The sequence below is a fragment of the Ranitomeya imitator genome, chromosome 3 (genome assembly GCF_032444005.1).
Source record: "Ranitomeya imitator isolate aRanImi1 chromosome 3, aRanImi1.pri, whole genome shotgun sequence".
In the NCBI taxonomy this organism is placed as follows: Eukaryota; Metazoa; Chordata; class Amphibia; order Anura; family Dendrobatidae; genus Ranitomeya; species Ranitomeya imitator.
Genome location: NC_091284.1, coordinates 445657792 through 445679010, shown reverse-complemented (window position 1 = coordinate 445679010; position 21219 = coordinate 445657792). Strand labels below are relative to the sequence as shown.

General features: G+C 44.9%; 1 protein-coding gene across 3 annotated transcripts in view; it reads right to left on the bottom strand.

Moving 5' to 3' along the window:
• Positions 1-21219, bottom strand: part of TPST1 (tyrosylprotein sulfotransferase 1) — a 147136-nt gene that overhangs the window by 123730 nt on the left and 2187 nt on the right. The window contains exon 2 of one of the 3 annotated variants that reach the window (XM_069757385.1): positions 4318-4458. The exons of the other annotated variants lie outside the window; for them this stretch is intronic. The gene's annotated coding sequence lies outside the window, so the exon portion shown is untranslated. The remainder of the gene's footprint in view (positions 1-4317; positions 4459-21219) is intronic. 3 annotated transcript variants of the gene reach the window in all.

Genomic DNA, 21219 nt, shown 5'->3' with positions numbered 1-21219 from the left:
ATCTTTGGATATTTTATCTGTAAATTCTATTATTGCTATCATTCATTTTCAGAAACAAAAGAGGATATGAACAGCTTTTAGACAAAATTTCCAGACTATAAAAATTAAAGAAATGTATTAAAAATCCAATAATTACAGTTTTAGTGTATGTTCAGATATGTCCCATTGTTGTGGTCATGCCCGATCAGTGCATCCTCCATTTAACTCAAGTAGTAAAAGACACCCACTTCACAGTTCATAAAAAACACAGATATTTTATGTCCAGAACGTCATGTCATTGTAGTGGGTGTGACTGTATACCAGGACCTAATTACATCTATTAGGCCTGGATATTTGTGGATGAACTGTGAAGTGGGTGTCTTTGACTATTTGAGTTGTATGGAGGATGCACTGATCGGGCATGACCACAACACTGGGATTGTCCAAAAATTTGATCCGCAGAGAATAGATACACAAACCCTGGCCTACACCAATAAAATAAGGGGCTGTGGGTTATGTGGAAATATAGTTAAGGAGTGGACTATTGCAATTAGAGGGATTTTCATGCAAGGATTACCCCACATGGTCATGTGCACCCCATAAGTTTTTAGTGTTGTCTGTTCTTTCCACCTTGCACCTTTGTTTTGTTTGGTTTATTACTCTGAGAGTGTTTTTATAAAAATTTAAATAAAGCTTATATCTTAATCCAAAACGCTAAATACCTAATATTGTTTGGATTTCACCACTGGCTAAATTCAACAGGACACCAGGGATGCCAGCAAGTAGGATGAGATTCACAGGGCTCTGGTTTGGTGCCCTCAAGCTACCAACATGGCTGCTGTTTTGCTCAACTCTATATTCTTTATTATACAGGTGTGCCCTCCTAGAATTGCTCATGGAAGACAACTGTCCAGCTCTTATAAGGGTTGTTACCAGGCTTTCCAGCTCACATGGTGTGCTTTGAAAGACATGGCACATTTGTGCTTTACTTGGACATCCATTAGATTTAAATGAAAACTGTATAATTTTTTATATTCTCTTGCTGCTGCCAGGTCCCCCACAGTTTACATTTGATTGCTGAGGGGTCCTTGCTGCTGTCACGGTTTTACATCTAACTGTGGCCTAGGGATGCTGTGCGTTACAGCTCAGCCACCCTGTGGTATGCTGGACTGTTGGTCTTGTGAATGACAGTCCAGTCATCCAATCTGACTCTGGGTTGTGCTGGGCTGTCAGCGTTTTGATTGACAGCCCTGCTGTTCAATCTGGTTTAATTAAATCACTAAAAAATCCAAAAAATATCCTGGGCCAAACACATATATCTCAAACCACTTTGTAACACTCGACTCCCTGTACAAGGGGAAGTGAATGAAATAAGGCACAATTATCCCAAGTATAATAAAAAATACAATTTTTTATTACAAATTTCTTCACACGTCCCTCCACGAAACGCGCGTCGGGGTGGAGGGACGCAGCATCGAATCCACACATTGAGTAAGTTATCAAGGAGAGATTTTTTGCGCATTCAATCTGTTTCTGTATTTGAATTGTCAATGCATTAGCCATACTCAGGATCGGTAGATAGAGGCATATCAGGGGTGATAAGAAGTAAGGGTTTTAATTACCAAGCTCGTTCACAGTTGCTCTGATGTATAGCCTATCTATAAGGCTATATGGATATATTATCAGTTTAGGGGCTGCAGGAATTGTTTGGATGTCTCCCTGATTTTGACCTTCTATAATGCTGTATAGCAAAAGGATATGTGATGTTATGGGAATTATGGATTCTTTAGCGATGTGTCCCTCACATTTGAGGTCTTGATCTGTATTTCATTACTGGATTTATTGTAAGACATTTGTAATAAAAAATTGTATTTTTATTATACTTGGGATAATTGTGCCTTATTTCGTTCATTTCCCCTTGTATAGGGAGTCGAGTGTTACGAATTGAGATCAATCTGGTTTAGCCTGCTGGTGTTGTCTCAGATGCCGCTGATTCTGAAATGATTTGCGGGGTATTTAACTGGCTTGCTTTGTGCAGCAGATTGTCAGTTGTAGATTTGCTATAGTTAAGTATGCATGCTTGCTCTTTGTCTGACTACTGATCTTGCTGATAACACTGGATTTTGTTGTGACTACTCTTTTGGATTATCCCTTCTGCTTTTGACACTCTCTCACTCCAGGTATCTGACCCCAGATTTGGCCTCTGACTATCTGTTTGTTAAGGTACCATCACACTAGACGATATCGCTAGCGATCCGTGACGTTGCAGCGTCCTCGCTAGCGATATCGTCCAGTGTGACAGGCAGCAGCGATCAGGCCCCTGCTGTGCTGTCGCTGGTCGGGGAAGAAAGTCCAGAACTTTGTTTCGTCGCTGGACTCCCCGTAGACATCGCTGAATCGGCGTGTGTGACACCGATTCAGCGATGTCTTCGCTGGTAACCAGGGTAAACATCGGGTAACTAAGCGCAGGGCCGCGCTTAGTAACCCGATGTTTACCCTGGTTACCATCCTAAAAGTAAAAAAACAAACGCTACATACTTACCTACCGCTGTCTGTCCTCGGCGCTCTGCTTCTCTGGTCTGGCTGTGAGCACAGCGGCCGGAAAGCAGAGCGGTGACGTCACCGCTCTGCTTTCCGGCTGCCCGGCGCTCACAGCCAGACCAGAGAAGCAGAGCGCCGAGGACAGACAGCGGTAGGTAAGTATGTAGCGTTTGTTTTTTTACTTTTAGGATGGTAACCAGGGTAAACATCGGGTTACTAAGCGCGGCCCTGCGCTTAGTTACCCGATGTTTACCCTGGTTACCGGGGACCTCGGAATCGTTGGTCGCTGGAGAGCTGTCTGTGTGACAGCTCTCCAGCGACCAAACAGCGACGCTGCAGCGATCCGGATCATTGTCGGTATCGCTGCAGCGTCGCTATGTGTGACGGGGCCTTTACACTCCCTGGTTTTGACGTACCCTCCTGGCATTTGACCCCACACTGTTACCTGACCATGCCTTTGTCTCACCTCTCTGTACTACCAGCCTTCTGGTATCTGACCTCGGTCCTCCTGACTACCCTGTCTCACGGCTTGCCCATGAGTAGTGACTGAGCATCAGAGCTGCCAATAGTTTATTGCAAAAAAGGATTGTTTAAAGCAGCGGACCTCTTTATAAGGCCTTTCTAGGATTCTGATACTGATCCAACGTCAGAGCTGCAGGGAACTAACTCCAATCAATCCCACATATCACTGAATGATGGAGTCATGGTAATCTCATAACCTCGGCTTCATTAACAAGCAGAGCACTCTATATTTGACAGCAGCTTTCATTACTCCAATTCCCAGTGCTTAAAGGGTTATCCCAGTTGTGAAGAGGGATTACACATTTTTTGGTGGATCTCTTTACATGGCTTTTACCTTTGTTCTGGTGATTGGTGGGCATCCCATATGTTGGAACCCTACAGGTCGTTCAGTTATCACCTATACAACCTGAGTATTAGCTTAAAGGGCTAGTCCAGAAGCCACTTGGAAGAGCTGTTGCTATTTTGTGGGGTTTAATATATACAGTATTTAATATCACACAAAATAGCAACAGCTGCTCTTCCAAGTGGCACCCATTTTTTTTCGTTACAAGCCGAAATGATGCAATTGCCAGATTTAACATTTGGTTTTGGGAATTTATAGAATTAGAGATTTTCCTCTTGCATTCTATGGACTGTGAATCAGGCAGAATTATTCTTCTTTCTCTGCCTTTTAAGGAACAATTTCTGCTTTATGTTGTTATTCTTAGTACTAGATTGTGGCCCGATTCTAACGCATCTGGTATTCTAGAATATGCATGTCCCCGTAGTATATGGACAATGATGATTCCAGAATTCGCGGCAGACTGTGCCCGTCGCTGATTGGTCGACGCAACCTTTATGACATCATCGTCGCCATGGCAATCATTATGACATCTACGTCGATACTGTGCCCGTCGCTGAATCAGAAACGTGGGATTTCTACGTCCTTTATGACATCATCGTCACTGTGCCCGTCGCGGCCTCGACCAATCAGAGACGCGGGATTTCCAGGACAGACAGACAGACAGACAGACAGACGGAAAAACCCTTAGACAATTATATATATAGATTTCCACATCATATGTTTTTAGCCTAAGTGCAGGACAGAAGCTGAGGCAGCGCAGACACAATTATCTAAATAGACATAAAACATTAGGCAGCGCCTGTTCATGGACATTTGCCCCATGATAGACTAGATAAATAGATGTTTTTGTGTGTGTGCGGAAAGAAAATTAAGAGAAATACTATGCATTCTTGGTCATATAGGCTAATCTAGCCTCAGGGCATAGCACTTACTATGAAAGGAATCAGGCACGTATCTGCTTGCTGACCTCCTGCTCAGAACATGTACAAGTATGTCTCGCTTTCCACTACACAAATTAGCTCGATAAGCATCAGATTGATTTTTGCATTCTATTCTTATTCCATTGAAAGATACTGAAAAAATAACATAGAACAATGGTAAATTGAAAGGGCAAAAACATAGATCTTCCCAAACTCCACAGATAATTATTGGATAATTAATGGAGAAAAGGAAGAACTGGAACAAAAGGAAGAAAGGCATACAATAGGGAAGGAGCAGAGATGAAAAGACAATAATTGATTACTAGTAAGAAGCCCTCCTCACAGTGGGTGAAGGGAGGTAGCAAGCACAATATAGTCAACATATTCTAAGGATTATTTTTCATGAAAATGGCACAGTAAGGAAATATACATTAGATAGCTACCGGGTGAACAATGGTCCAGCTCATTGTTTGGCCAACAGCTATCTCTCCCGACTTCTCGTTACACAGGAGCGCTCTATGCCCTTTGATAAAGCTGCAACCAAAATCTTATGGTGCTGTCGTTTCTGAAAACAAAAAGATCGGCAGTCCTACATCGGACCAGATCCTAAATTCCCCCCATATAAATAAGATTGAATTTGATTAAATAGCCTATATCAACTAGTTTGGCCTACAATATAATGTGTATGGGGGTCCTAGATGGTCGGAGGAGTTTAGGATCCATCATACTATCGTTTGGCCAACAGTCATCTAAGGCAATTGGAGGGCTTTAGAGTATGGAGGCTCACATATACATTAGACCATAGGCCCAGGTGTCAGTTTAAGCTATTATTAGTCAAAGTGTAAATGGACCTTAATAGTACTCTTGTGTAATTTTGTAACTGAATTGTAAATATGAATAAGTAATTATGGGACCCCTTAATACCACTTAAATAGAATATGTATTGTATTGGAACTTAGTCCCATTCACTACATGGACCTGATCTGCAGTACCACATACAGCCCAGTGACAAGTGTGCCTTTGATTTTTTTTTAGAAAAACATTTATGAACAGCTCCCTTATGTACTGCTACACAGGCACATCACTTTCAAGAAGTTTTCTTGTTAGGTTAATGTTAGGCTCTATGAAAAATTGCCGGCTTTTCATCCAGAAAAAAGGCTTTTTACATCAGTGTGCCATCCGTATGTTTGTTTATCACATCTGTTTGACATACGTACGGCTTTTGTTTTAGTCATCATCAATTTAAAATATAATAAAATCCAAATGCAATTTTCTTTGTTAATAATTGCAATGGATCCATAAAAACAGCTGCTGTATATATATGGTGTTTGTGTAGCATTTGTTTTATAATGCAACCATTAATTTAATGGGCAAGTCTAATCTGAAAAACAGATGAGGCTAGTGCTTGCTTAGGTTTCTTATTCTTGGATCATCGGTCCATATGTAAAAAAGTTCATGTGAACTACACCATATATGTGCTGTTTATATGCTATCTGTTATGTATGCATACAGTACACATTTCTATAATATGTTCGTCTGAATGGTGATTATTACATAAAGGGTATGTGCACACGCTGCCGTTTTTGCTGCGGATCCGCAGCGGATTTGACGCTGCGGATCCGCAGCAGTTTTCCATGCGGTGTACAGTACAATGTTACCCTATGGAAAACAAAAACCGCAGTGCACACGATGCAGAAAATTCCGCGCGGAATCGCTGCGGAAAAAAAGAAGTAGTCTTTCTGCGGATTCCGCAGCAGTTTTCAACATGCACCAATAGGAAAGTGCAGTTGAAAACCCGCAGAGGAATCCGCAGAAGAAACTGCACGAAAATCCGCAGTGAAAACCGCAGCGGTTTTGCACTGCAGATTTTCCAAATCCGCTGCGGAAAAATCCGCAGCAGAATCCACATCGGGATATGGACTGTTTCCAGCAAGGAGCACTGGTTACGTCGATCCTATTGTTGTGTTTTATTACAGATATGCATGCTTGTCAGTTTAAGGTGCACAAATCTCTCTTTTAAAAAGTGTTCAGCCTCAGGAATCAATGTTTCCATTCAGTGATAGTAACAGAGGGAGAGGTACGTGCTGGATCTCATGTATACATAAGGCCAGGGCAGTATTTAGCGTTTCTGCTGCCCTAGGCACTTTTAGTGCTGCCTTCCCCATTGGTGAGTATGACACTATCGGCAGTGACTTTGGCAAGAATCGCTGATGTAAAAGTAGCCTTTTGCAGCAGATCGGGCAGTATTTCTGCCGCGTAACGGATCACTTACAGCAACACTGCGTTTGGCCTCATTCATTCCCTATGGGATTTGTGGCACTTGCCGTGATCTGGCAAATGTGCTACCATACCTCCCAAGTTTTGAAGAAGGGAAAGAGGTCTAAAGTTTGTGGCGTGCGTAGTGCGCCGCTGCAAATTTTAGGCTACGCCTCTGACCATACCAATTTCACAACTAGTCACACCCATATCCACGTCCCAACCACACCCATTTAGCACTGCTGATCACATTGTTTCATAAACAATAATTATAAACAAAAAAAAATATGGCCACACAGTGCTCCATACTGTATAATGGCCACACAGTGCTCCATACTGTATAATGGCCACACATGATGCTCAATACTGTATAATGGCCACACATGATGCTCAATACTGTATAACGGCCACCACACATGATGCTCCACACTGTTTAATGGCCGCACACAGTTCTCCATACGGTATAATGAGCCCACATGATGCTCAATACTGTATAATGGCCACACATGATTCTCCATACTGTATAATGACCACACATGATGCTCCATACTGTATAATGGCCCCACATGATGCTCCATACTGTATAATGGCCACACATGATGCTCCATACTGTATAATGGCCACACATGATGCTCCATACTGTATAATGACCCCACATGATACTCAATACTGCATAATGCCCCCCTCCCATCTTGTATGCATGGCTCATATCCCCCCCATCCTGCATGCATGGCTCATATCCCCCTGTATGCATGGCTCATCTCCCTCCCATCCCATATGCATGGCTCATATACCCACCCCCCTCCCGTATGCATGGCTCATCTCCCTCCCATCCCATATGCATGGCTCATCTCCCTCCCATCCCGTATGCATGGCTCATATTCCCTCCCTCCTGTATGCATGGCTCATATTCCCCCCTCTCCTGTATGCATGGCTCATATTCCCCCCCTCCTGTATGCATGGCTCATATTCCCCCCCTCCTGTATGCATGGCTCATATCCCCCCTCCTGTATGCATGGCTCATATTCCCCCCCCCCTCCTGTATGCATGGCTCATATCCCCCCCTCCTGTATGCATGGCTCATATTCCCCCCACCTGTATGCATGGCTCATATTCCCCCCCCCTTCTGTATGCATGGCTCATATCCCCCCCTCCTGTATGCATGGCTCATATTCCCCCCTCCTGTATGCATGGCTCATATTCCCCCTCTCCTGTATGCATGGCTCATATTCCCCCCCTCCTGTATGCATGGCTCATCTCTCAACCCCCCCACCTGTATGCCTCATATTCCCCCCCTCCTGTATGCATGGCTCATATTCCCCCCTCCTGTATGCATGGCTCATATTCCCCCTCTCCTGTATGCATGGCTCATATTCCCCCCCTCCTGTATGCATGGCTCATCTCTCAACCCCCCCACCTGTATGCCTCATATTCCCCCCCTCCTGTATGCATGGCTCATATTCCCCCCTCCTGTATGCATGGCTCATATTCCCCCTCTCCTGTATGCATGGCTCATATTCCCCCCCTCCTGTATGCATGGCTCATCTCTCAACCCCCCCACCTGTATGCCTCATATTCCCCCCTCCTGTATGCATGGCTCATATTCCCCCTCTCCTGTATGCATGGCTCATATTCCCCCCCTCCTGTATGCATGGCTCATCTCTCAACCCCCCCACCTGTATGCCTCATATTCCCCCCCTCCTGTATGCATGGCTCATATTCCCCCCTCCTGTATGCATGGCTCATATTCCCCCTCTCCTGTATGCATGGCTCATATTCCCCCCCTCCTGTATGCATGGCTCATCTCTCAACCCCCCCACCTGTATGCCTCATATTCCCCCCCTCCTGTATGCATGGCTCATATACCCCCCTCCTGTATGCATGGCTCATATTCCCCCCTCCTGTATGCATGGCTCATATTCCCCCCTCCTGTATGCATGGCTCATATTCCCCCCCTCCTGTGTGCATGGCTCATCTCTCAACCTCCCCGCTCCCGCTCCTGCTCCCATCTTGCATGGCTTTGCTCCCCATCCTCCTTCCTACCACCCATCCCCATCCCCCCATCCCTCATACTCACCTTTCCCACACTGCACGGCTGTGCCAAACATCCCTCTAGCTCTGTCCCGACTCTCGGTGCAGCACCTTCTTCTTGCGTGAGCGGTCATGTGGTACCGCTCATTAAGGTCATGAATATGCCCATATTCATGACCTTAATGAGCGGTACCATGTGACCGCTCACTCAGGACGAGCTGCAGGCGCTGAGACCAGGCATCGCTGGAGCAGGGTGAGTATGACATCTTCAAGGAGGGTGGGAGGCAGGCGGGTGGGCGGCCGGGGGACTGGGGGGGGGCAGTCGGTCGGGAGGTGACCCAGGACTTAAATAAAAAAAAAAAACTTGCTCAGGTACCGCCCCCCGCATCGTCCCGCCCTAGGCACATGCCCTCAAGTGTCTAGTGGCAAATACAGCCCTGCACAAGGCCTACATTAGCATTTCTGTCCCACATTTGGTGGGGGCATGTGTGTCTTTGTTCCTATCTGCAGGGTGCATCCATAAAGCACAAACCCTGCAGGCAGGCTGGAGACTGGAACATTCTTCATTCTTTGAGCAAATGTTTAAAGGGGTGGGGTTTTAATATCTTGGCCCAAACAGAGGGCTGATTACAGGAAATGCAGAATAATAAGTCACATGTTTATTAAGTGAGTGGGTGCGGTGATGTCGAGAGGCAAGGATCTGTTACTGAGGCTAGTTTCTGTTGCCCGTGTATGGATAGACTAAGGAGATTGGAGGCCAGCTGGAGTAGGATACATGGCTATAGTCGGGTATCTATCGTGTGGATCTGAGGAACTATCCTAAGGAATAATCCTAAGGACTATTGTTGCCAGGTGGAGCCAGCTACAGGTTCTACAGTCATGGTGTCCGACATCTCAATTTGAGGAACTATCCTAAGGACTGTTGTTGTCGGCTGGAGATGGATACACATGCTACAATTGGGGTATCTGTCATCTGGACTTGAGGGACTATCCTAAGGACTGTTGTCACGCTGTGATGGTCTTCAGTAAGGAAGGAGGGGCCTCAGACTGTCACTGGAACAGGGACCATAACTATCCATGTCCTGGGGTTACTCTTAAAGGTAGAAAGGCCCAATTCTCCCACCTACTCTGCTCCTGTTAATGTCCTAAGCTGTCCCCCCCCCCCTCCCTTAGGAGGCCTGGGACAGATGTTAGTGTATATACACATAAGACAAACAAGGAAAATAAAAATCAACTTACATATAAAATACTCACCAAGGGTTGAGAGGAATAAAGGGAAGGATAGAAAAGTACAAAAAATGGAAATAGGATCATGGAAAAAGCATACACCTAAAAAAAAGCAAACAACAATCTCCAGCAGCAACTACGAACTACAAATTCAGCACACCAACTCCAGCAAGCCAGGAAGTTAAACTTTCACAATCAGAGAAGAGAAGGTCTGGCTGGGTTTTATAGAGACAGAAAATGAGCAGGTCAGGAGCAGCTGTGAGATGGAGCTGCATGTCTCTAACCAGACCTGCGATTCACAATACGTAAAGATAGCCTAATCTCAGATCTCCCAGGATGATGGGACACACTCATGACAGTAACCCCCTTCTATGAGGGACCACAGGACCCTCAGGGCCAGGTTTATCTGGCTGGGCCATATCAACCTACCGGCATTAACCTCGGATGTCGGCACCCACATCCTCTCCTCAGGACTATACCCCTCCCAATGCACCAGGTACTGTACAGAGCGGCAAACCATACAGTAATCAATGATTATCACTACCTGAAATTCTAAATTGCCATCAATAATAAGCAGTGGTGGTAAAGTTGACAGTATCACAGGCGCAACATATCTATTGAGTAAATAACTGTGGAAAACATTATGGATCTTTAGAGTCAGGGGAAGCTTGAGACAAAAAGTCACAGGATTGATTACGGTGAGCACCTTATATAGACCAATAAACCTAGAATCTAATTTCCAAGGAGGAACGTTCAGTTTAATATTTTTGGTAGACAGCCATATCAACTCATTCTCCCCCAGGTCCAGACCGGACATTTGTTATTTATCAGCTATACGTTTGTATTTGTCATCCATGATATTTAAATTATTCAGAACACCTTCCCATACAGATGAGAGTGAAGATGAAAATTGTTTCTCTCAAGTAACCCTCGAAGACTCATTTTTACGGAAGGTACAGAACTGAGGATGGAAGCCATATGCACCAAAAAATGGCGACTTACGAGTGGACTTGCTGCGATGATTGTTTAAAGCAAACTCAGCCAGTGGTAAAAAAGAAGACCAGGGATGCAGGCTATTGTGATTAGGTAATTCAGAACCACAATGGACCTTGAAGTTCAGAGCACACAAAGTGACCTGACAATAACCAAAAGACTTAGGACGAGCTCTGAGACGTGGGAACTCTGCTGACCGCAATCCCTAAACCTATCCAACCACACTAGAGGCAGCCGTGGATTGCGCCTAACGCTCCCTATGCAGCTCGCACAGCCTGAGAAACTAGCTAGGCCTAAGATAGAAAAATAAGCCTACCTTGCCTCAGAGAAATACCCCAAAGGAAAAGGCAGCCCCCCCCCCCCATATAATGACTGTGAGTAGAGATGAAAATACAAACGCAGAGATGAAATAGATTTAGCAAAGTGAGGCCCAACTTACTGAACAGACCGAAGATAGGAACAGATAACTTTGCGGTCAACACAAAACCCTACAAACAACCACGCAGAGGGGGCAAAAAGACCCTCCGCACCGACTAACGGTACAGAGGTGCTCCCTCTGCGTCCCAGAGCTTCCAGCAAGCCAGAAAAACCAATAAAGCAAGCTGGACAGAAAAAATAGCAAACAAAAATAACACAAGCAAAACTTAGCTTATGCAGAGCAGACCGGCCACAGAAACGATCCAGGAGGAAGCAAGACCAATACTAGAACATTGACTGGAGGCCAGGAGCAAAGCACTAGGTGGAGTTAAATAGAGCAGCACCTAACGACTTCACCACATCACCTGAGGAAGGAAACTCAGAAGCCGCAGTACCACTTGTGACCACAGGAGGGAGCTCTGCCACAGAATTCACAACAGTACCCCCCCCTTGAGGAGGGGTCACCGAACCCTCACCAGAGCCCCCAGGCCGACCAGGATGAGCCATATGAAAGGCACGAACAAGATCGGCAGCATGGACATCAGAGGCAAAGACCCAGGAATTATCTTCCTGACCATAACCCTTCCACTTAACCAGATACTGGAGTTTCCGTCTCGAAACACGAGAATCCAAAATCTTCTCCACAATATACTCCAACTCCCCCTCCACCAAAACCGGGGCAGGAGAATCAACAGATGGAACCATAGGTGCCACGTATCTTCGCAACAATGACCTATGGAATACGTTATGGATGGAAAAAGAATCTGGAAGGGTCAAACGAAAAGACACAGGATTAAGAACCTCAGAAATCCTATACGGACCAATGAAACGAGGCTTAAACTTAGGAGAGGAAACCTTCATAGGAATATGACGAGATGACAACCAAACCAAATCCCCAACATGAAGTCGGGGACCCACACAGCGTCTGCGATTAGCGAAACGTTGAGCCTTCTCCTGGTACAAGGTCAAATTGTCCACTACATGAGTCCAAATCTGCTGTAACCTGTCCACCACCGTATCCAGACCAGGACAGTCCGAAGACTCAACCTGCCCTGAAGAGAAACGAGGATGGAACCCAGAGTTGCAGAAAAACGGCGAAACCAAGGTAGCCGAGCTGGCCCGATTATTAAGGGCGAACTCAGCCAAAGGCAAGAAGGACACCCAATCATCCTGATCAGCAGAAACAAAGCATCTCAGATATGTTTCCAAGGTCTGATTGGTTCGTTCGGTCTGGCCATTAGTCTGAGGATGGAAAGCCGAGGAAAAAGACAAATCAATGCCCATCCTAGCACAAAAAGCTCGCCAAAACCTCGAAACAAACTGGGAACCTCTGTCAGAAACGATGTTCTCTGGAATGCCATGTAAACGAACCACATGCTGGAAGAACAATGGCACCAAATCAGAGGAGGAAGGTAATTTAGACAAGGGTACCAAATGGATCATCTTAGAAAAGCGATCACAAACCACCCAAATGACCGACATTTTTTGAGAGACGGGGAGATCCGAAATAAAATCCATAGAGATATGTGTCCAAGGCCTCTTCGGGACCGGCAAGGGCAAAAGCAACCCACTGGCACGAGAACAGCAGGGCTTAGCCCGAGCACAAATCCCACAGGACTGCACAAAAGAACGCACATCCCGCGACAGAGACGGCCACCAAAAGGATCTAGCCACTAAATCTCTGGTACCAAAGATTCCAGGATGACCAGCCAACACCGAACAATGAACCTCAGAGATAACTTTATTCGTCCACCTATCAGGGACAAACAGTTTCTCCGCTGGGCAACGATCAGGTTTATTAGCCTGAAATTTTTGCAGCCACCGCCGCAAATCAGGGGAGATGGCAGACAAAATTACTCCCTCTTTGAAAATACCCGCCGGCTCAGACAAACCCGGAGAGTCGGGCACAAAACTCCTAGACAGGGCATCCGCCTTCACATTTTTAGAGCCCGGAAGGTACTAAACCACAAAGTCAAAATGGGAGAAAAACAGCGACCAACGAGCCTGTCTAGGATTCAACCGTTTGGCAGACTCGAGATAAGTCAAGTTCTTGTGATCAGTCAAGACCACCACGCGATGCTTAGCTCCTTCAAGCCAATGACGCCACTCCTCGAAAGCCACTTCATGGCCAGCAACTCTCGATTGCCAACATCATAATTTCGCTCAGCAGGCGAAAACTTCCTGGAAAAGAAGGCGCATGGTTTCATCACCGAGCAATCAGAACCTCTCTGCGACAAAACAGCCCCTGCTCCAATCTCAGAAGCATCAACCTCGACCTGGAGCGGAAGCGAAACATCTGGTTGACACAACACAGGGGCAGAAGAAAAACGACGCTTTAACTCTTGAAAAGCTTCCACAGCAGCAGAAGACCAATTGACCACATCAGCACCCTTCTTGGTCAAATCGGTCAATGGTTTAGCAATACTAGAAAAATTACAGATGAAGCGACGATAAAAATTAGCAAAGCCCAGGAACTTTTGCAGACTCTTCAGAGATGTCGGCTGAGTCCAATCATAGATGGCCTGGACTTTAACAGGGTCCATCTCGATAGTAGAAGGGGAAAAAATGAACCCCAAAAATGAAACCTTCTGAACACCAAAGAGACACTTTGATCCCTTCACAAACAAAGAATTAGCACGCAGGACCTGGAACACCATTCTGACCTGCTTCACATGAGACTCCCAATCATCCGAGAAGACCAAAACATCATCCAAGTATACAATCAGGAATTTATCCAGGTACTCTCGGAAGATGTCATGCATAAAGGACTGAAACACCGATGGAGCATTGGCAAGTCCGAAAGGCATAACTAGGTACTCAAAATGGCCCTCGGGCGTATTAAATGCAGTTTTCCATTCATCGCCCTGCTTAATACGCACAAGATTATACGCACCACGAAGATCTATCTTGGTGAACCAACTAGCCCCCTTGATCCGAGCAAACAAATCAGATAGCAGCGGCAAGGGGTACTGAAATTTGACCGTGATTTTATTTAGAAGGCGGTAATCTATACAAGGTCTCAGCGAACCATCCTTCTTGGCCACAAAAAAGAACCCCGCTCCCAATGGCAACGATGACGGGCGAATATGACCTTTCTCCAAGGACTCCTTCACATAACTTCGCATAGCGGCGTGCTCAGGTACAGATAAATTAAACAGTCGACCTTTAGGAAACTTACTACCAGGAATCAAATCGATAGCACAATCACAATCCCTATGCGGAGGTAGGGCATTGGACTTGGGCTCATCAAATACATCCCGGTAATCAGACAAGAAGTCTGGGACATCAGAAGGGGTGGATGACGAAATAGATAGAAATGGAACATCACCATGTACCCCCTGACAACCCCAGCTGGACACAGACATTGATTTCCAATTTAATACTGGGTTATGGACTTGTAGCCATGGCAACCCCAACACGACCACATCATGCAGATTATGCAACACCAGAAAGCGAATATCCTCCTGATGTGCAGGAGCCATGCACATGGTCAGCTGGGTCCAGTACTGAGGCTTATTCTTGGCCAAAGGCGTAGCATCAATTCCTCTCAATGGAATAGGACACTGCAAGGGCTCCAAGAAAAACCCACAACGCCTAGCATACTCCAAGTCCATCAAATTCAGGGCAGCGCCTGAATCCACAAATGCCATGACAGAATAAGATGACAAAGAGCAGATCAAAGTAACGGACAAAAGAAATGTTGACTGTACCGTACCAATGGTGGCAGACCTAGCGAACCGCTTAGTGCGCTTAGGACAATCGGAGATAGCATGAGTGGAATCACCACAGTAGAAACACAGCCCATTCTGACGTCTGTGTTCTTGCCGTTCAACTCTGGTCAAAGTCCTATCGCACTGCATAGGCTCAGGTTTATGCTCGGATAATACCGCCAAATGGTGCACAGATTTACGCTCATGCAAGCGTCGACCGATCTGAATGGCCAAAGAAATAGACTCATTCAGACCAGCAGGCATGGGAAATCCCACCATGACATCCTTAAGGGCTTCAGAGAGACCCTTTCTGAAAATAGCTGCCAGCGCACCTTCATTCCATTGAGTGAGCACGGACCACTTTCTAAACTTCTGACAATAAATCTCTATCTCATCCTGACCCTGACACAGAGCCAGCAAATTTTTCTCTGCCTGATCCACCGAATTAGGTTCATCGTACAGCAATCCGAGCACCAGGAAAAACGCATCAATATTACATAATGCAGGATCTCCTGGCGCAAGGGAAAATGCCCAGTCTTGAGGGTCGCCACGTAATAAAGAAATAATGATCCTAACTTGTTAAACTGGGTCACCAGAGGAGCGAGGTTTCAAAGCCAGAAACAGTTTACAATTATTTTTGAAACTCAGAAATTTAGCTCTATCTCCAGAAAACAAATCAGGAATAGGAATTCTTGGCTCTAACATAGAATTCTGAACCACAAAGTCTTGAATATTTTGTACTCTTGCAGTGAGATGATCCACACATGAAGACAGACCTTTAATGTCCATCACTACACCTGTGTCCTGAACCACCCAAATGTCTAGGGGGAAAAAAAAGGCAAAACACAGTGCAAAGAAAAAAAAATGGTCTCAGAACTTCTTTTTTCCCTCTATTGAGAAGCATTAGTACTTTTGGCCTCCAGTACTGTTGTGATTAGGTAATTCAGAACCACAATGGACCTTGAAGTTCAGAGCACACAAAGTGACCTGACAATAACCAAAAGACATAGGACGAGCTCTGAGACGTGGGAACTCTGCTGACCGCAATCCCTAAACCTATCCAACCACACTAGAGGCAGCCGTGGATTGCGCCTAACGCTCCCTATGCAACTCGGCACAGCCTGAGAAACTAGCTAGGCCTAAGATAGAAAAATAAGCCTACCTTGCCTCAGAGAAATACCCCAAAGGAAAAGGCAGCCCCCCACATATAATGACTGTGAGTAGAGATGAAAATACAAACGCAGAGATGAAATAGATTTAGCAAAGTGAGGCCCAACTTACTGAACAGACCGAAGATAGGAACAGATAACTTTGCGGTCAACACAAAACCCTACAAACAACCACGCAGAGGGGGCAAAAAGACCCTCCGCACCGACTAACGGTACAGAGGTGCTCCCTCTGCGTCCCAGAGCTTCCAGCAAGCCAGAAAAACCAATAAAGCAAGCTGGACAGAAAAAATAGCAAACAAAAATAACACAAGCAAAACTTAGCTTATGCAGAGCAGACAGGCCACAGGAACGATCCAGGAGGAAGCAAGACCAATACTAGAACATTGACTGGAGGCCAGGAGCAAAGCACTAGGTGGAGTTAAATAGAGCAGCACCTAACGACTTCACCACCTCACCTGAGGAAGGAAACTCAGAAGCCGCAGTACCACTTGTGACCACAGGAGGGAGCTCTGCCACAGAATTCACAACAGCAGGCCCCAATCTTTCTTTTTAACAAAGTAAAACCTTGATGCTGCAGGCAAAGATAAGGGTCTAATATGTCTCTTGGCATGACTCTCAGAGAAATAGTCTTTCATGGCCTGTCTCTCATGACCTCACAGAGTATAAAATCTGGTCTTGGGCAACCTTGCACCCTGAAGCAAGTTCACAGGACAGTCATACACACAATGGGGAGGCAGTTCTTGACGCCCATTTTCAGAGAACACCTCCTCAAAATCAGAGAGAAAAGATGGAATGTTTTTAGTGGAGATATTAATTATCTCTATGGCCTGCCAGTCTATGACTGGATTATGCTTAGTCAACCAGGGAAGACCCAACACTAGGAGTAGGGAGGCCTTAGAGAAGGTAACAAGAAAGGAGCTACCTGTTTAAAGCCCCTACACAAAGGTTCACTTTAATATTTGTGTAAAGCTTCCCTGACCAAGAGGAGGTGCAGAGTCTATCACCAATATGGGGATGGACGTCACCAACTCACTACAGGTGAGATCATGGATCTGAGCGAACTGAGCATCCACCCTATTGGCTCCTGCCCCACTATCTAGTGCGACAGATATTGTCTCAGTTTCTGTACCTATAGCCACTTCTGCAGGTAGGATAAACTGAGACACACCTGTGGAGGAGATATATATGCCCAGGTTGTAATCCTCCACACAACCTGGGGTCAGAAATTTTCCGACGATTTCTGTTGTTTAGGTATAGATGCCCAAACCCCAATAAAATTAGATTTTTTGCCACAGTAAAAAGTACTCCACCATCTTGCTGCGAACAGCAAGAGACACAGAACGGGGAGAAGCCCCCGTTAACTGCATAGGGTATTCAGAGCACACAAGGAGAACTTCAGTCCTAGGAAGTTCTACAAAGGGAGGGGTCACTATTAGTCTATCCCAGAGGCTTCTGGTTATACGAATGGCAAAAGCTATGGTGGTCTCCAACGATGCTGGAGTTTCGTACAGCGCCAATGCATCTTTTAACCGTTCAGACAGGCCCTGACAAAACTGACTCCTATGGGCGGGGTGATTCCACTGGATGTCACTGGCCCATCTATGGAATTCTGAACAAAATTCCTTTGTCGGTTGGTTTCCCTGCTGGATCTTACATAGATTAGAATCTGCACAGGAAACCCGTCGTCCAGGTCATCATAAAGAGAAGATAGTATTCTGCTACAGATGGATCTGGATAAATTGGAAACTTGGGCTGAAAGGTGGCAGATGAGGTTTAACAATGATAAATGTAAGGTTATACACATGGGAAGAAGGAATCAATATCACCATTACACACTGAATGGGAAACCACTGGGTAAATCTGACAGGGAGAAGGACTTGGGGATCCTAGTTAATGATAAACTTACCTGGATCAGCCAGTGCCAGGCAGCAGCTGCCAAGGCAAACAGGATCATGGGGTGCATTAAAAGAGGTCTGGATACACATGATGAGAGCATTATACTGCCTCTGTACAAATCCCTAGTTAGACCGCACATGGAGTACTGTGTCCAGTTTTGGGCACCGGTGCTCAGGAAGGATATAATGGAACTAGAGAGAGTACAAAGGAGGGCAACAAAATTAATAAAGGGGATGGGAGAACTACAATACCCAGATAGATTAGCGAAATTAGGATTATTTAGTCTAGAAAAAAGACGACTGAGGGGCGATCTAATAACCATGTATAAGTATATAAGGGGACAATACAAATATCTCGCTGAGGATCTGTTTATACCAAGGAAGGTGACGGGCACAAGGGGGCATTCTTTGCGTCTGGAGGAGAGAAGGTTTTTCCACCAACATAGAAGAGGATTCTTTACTGTTAGGGCAGTGAGAATCTGGAATTGCTTGCCTGAGGAGGTGGTGATGGCGAACTCAGTCGAGGGGTTCAAGAGAGGCCTGGATGTCTTCCTGGAGCAGAACAATATTGTATCATACAATTAGGTTCTGTAGAAGGACGTAGATCTGGGGATTTATTAGGATGGAATATAGGCTGAACTGGATGGACAAATGTCTTTTTTCGGCCTTACTAACTATGTTACTATGTTACTATGTTATAAACAAGGCCAAGAGCCCCTAATAATCCATCTACCGACTGGAGTGACAATTAGTCAGATGAGAGTGAGAAAGCTCAGGATGGAGGGTCTCCTTGAAGGAGGGAGACAACAATACCCACCACCTGTACCTCACTCCCAGATGAATTAAGCTTGCAGGCTCCCCGGAACACAATAAATTTGTCCCAACTCCCCCAAAAACCTATCCAGGAGTGCCACTTTATGTTCCAATCCAGCTGTTTGGTGTGATGAAACCTTGGACCATAAGTCTGATAGCTCAAAAGACAAACCCTGCAGCTGACTTTTCATGAAGTGTGAATCATTTTTAACTCATTATGTTTTATATGCCACAGTGAGACTATGTTGACCCCACTGTCCTCTTTTTGGGGTTTTATGGGGTATTTTTATTGTTTTCTTTTGGTGTTGTGTACTTGTAATTACTAAAATTATATTTACTTTTTTTGTACTTTGATAAGTTATTTATGGGTTTATGACTTAGAACAGGCCTGAGCTGCAGTACTATTAAAGTCACATGTATAGATGTGCGATGTATCTGGAAAAAAATATTGACAGAAATGTGATACCCGAGCCAGGGCTGTGGTACATTTATTCTGGTTATCAGTGGGGGTATCTGGCGTCTAACCCAGACGAAGCACACTGTAATGTCATCAATGAATATTCTTAATTAATCTGTTACAGTCATGGCCAAAAGTTTTGACACCCCTGCAATTCTGTCAGATAATACTCAGTTTATTCCTGAAAATGGTTGCAAACACAAATTATTTGGTATTATTATCTTCATTTAATTTGTCTTAAATGAAAAAAACACAAAAAGAATTGTCCTAAAGCCAAATTGGATATAATTTCACACCAAACATAAAAAAGGGGGTGGGCAAAGGTATTGGCACCCTTTGAAAAATAATGTGATGCTTCTCTAATTTGTGTAATTAACAGCACCTGTAACTTTCCTGTGGCACCTAACAGGTGTTGGCAATAACTAAATCACACTTGCAGCCAGTTGACATGGATTAAAGTTGAATCAACCTCTGTCCTGTGTCATTGTGTGTATCACATTGAGCATGGAGAAAAGAAAGAACACCAAAGAACTGTCTGAGGACTTGAGAAACCAAATTGTGTGGAAGCATGAGCAACCTCAAGGCTACAGGTCCATCTCCAAAGACCTGAATGTTCCTGTGTCTACCATGAGCAGTGTCATCAAGAAGTTTACAGCCCATGTCACTGTGGCTAACCTCCCTAGATGTGGACGGAAAAGAAAAATTGACAAGAGATTTCAACGCAAGATTGTGCGCATGTTGGATAAAGAACCTCGACTAACATCCAAACACGTTCAAGCTGCCCTGCAGTCCGAGGGTACAACAGTGTCAACCCGTACTATCCGTCGGCGTCTGAATGAAAAGGGACTGTATGGTAGGAGACCCAGGAAGACCCCACTTCTTACCCCAAGACATAAAAAAGCCAGGCTGGAGTTTGCCAAAACTTACCTGAAAAAGCCTAAAACGTTTTGGAAGAATGTTCTCTGGTCAGATGAGACAAAAGTAGAGCTTTTTGGGCAAAGGCATCAACATAGACTTTACAGGAGAAAAAAAGAGGCATTCAAAGAAAAGAACACTGTCCCTACAGTCAAACATGGCGGAGGTTCCCTGATGTTTTGGGGTTGCTTTGCTGCCTCTGGCACTGGACTGCTTGACCGTCTGCATGGCATTATGAAGTCTGAAGACTACCAACAAATGTTTCAGCATAATGCAGGGCCCAGTGTGAGAAAGCTTGGTCTCCCTCAGAGGTCATGGGTCTTCCAGCAGGACAATGACCCAAAACACACTTCAAAAAGCACTAGAAAATGGTTTGAGAGAAAGCACTGGAGACTTCTAAGGTGGCCAGCAATGAGTCCAGACCTGAATCCCATAGAACACCAGTGGAGAGATCTAAAAATGGCAGTTTGGAGAAGGCCCCCTTCACATATCCGGGACCTGGAGCAGTTTGCCAAAGAAGAATGGTCTAAAATTCCAGCAGAGCGTTGTAAGAAACTCATTGATGGTTACCAGAAGCGGTTGGTTGCAGTTATTTTGGCTAAAGGTTGTGCAACCAAGTATTAGGCTGAGGGTGCCAATACTTTTGTCCAGCCCATTTTTGGAGTTTTGTGTGAAATGATCAATGTTTTGCTTTTTGCTTCATTCTCTTTTGTGCTTTTTCATTTAAGACAAATTAAATGAAGATAATAATACCAAAGAATTTGTGATTGCAATCATTTTCAGGAAGAGTATTATCTGACAGAATTGCAGGGGTGTCAATACTTTTGGCCATGACTGTAGATAACCAATAATTTGATTCCTTTTCAATATGTGTGTACGACACTACAGATTAGCAGAATGAGGATGAAGGATCAGGTAATGGGGATTCTCGAAACAATAATCCAGAGGTTTCCATTCTTATAAAAAAAATCTGATCCCTATTGAACATATATTATTTGTGTGAAATATAATATTTAACTTCTGCTCTGTTT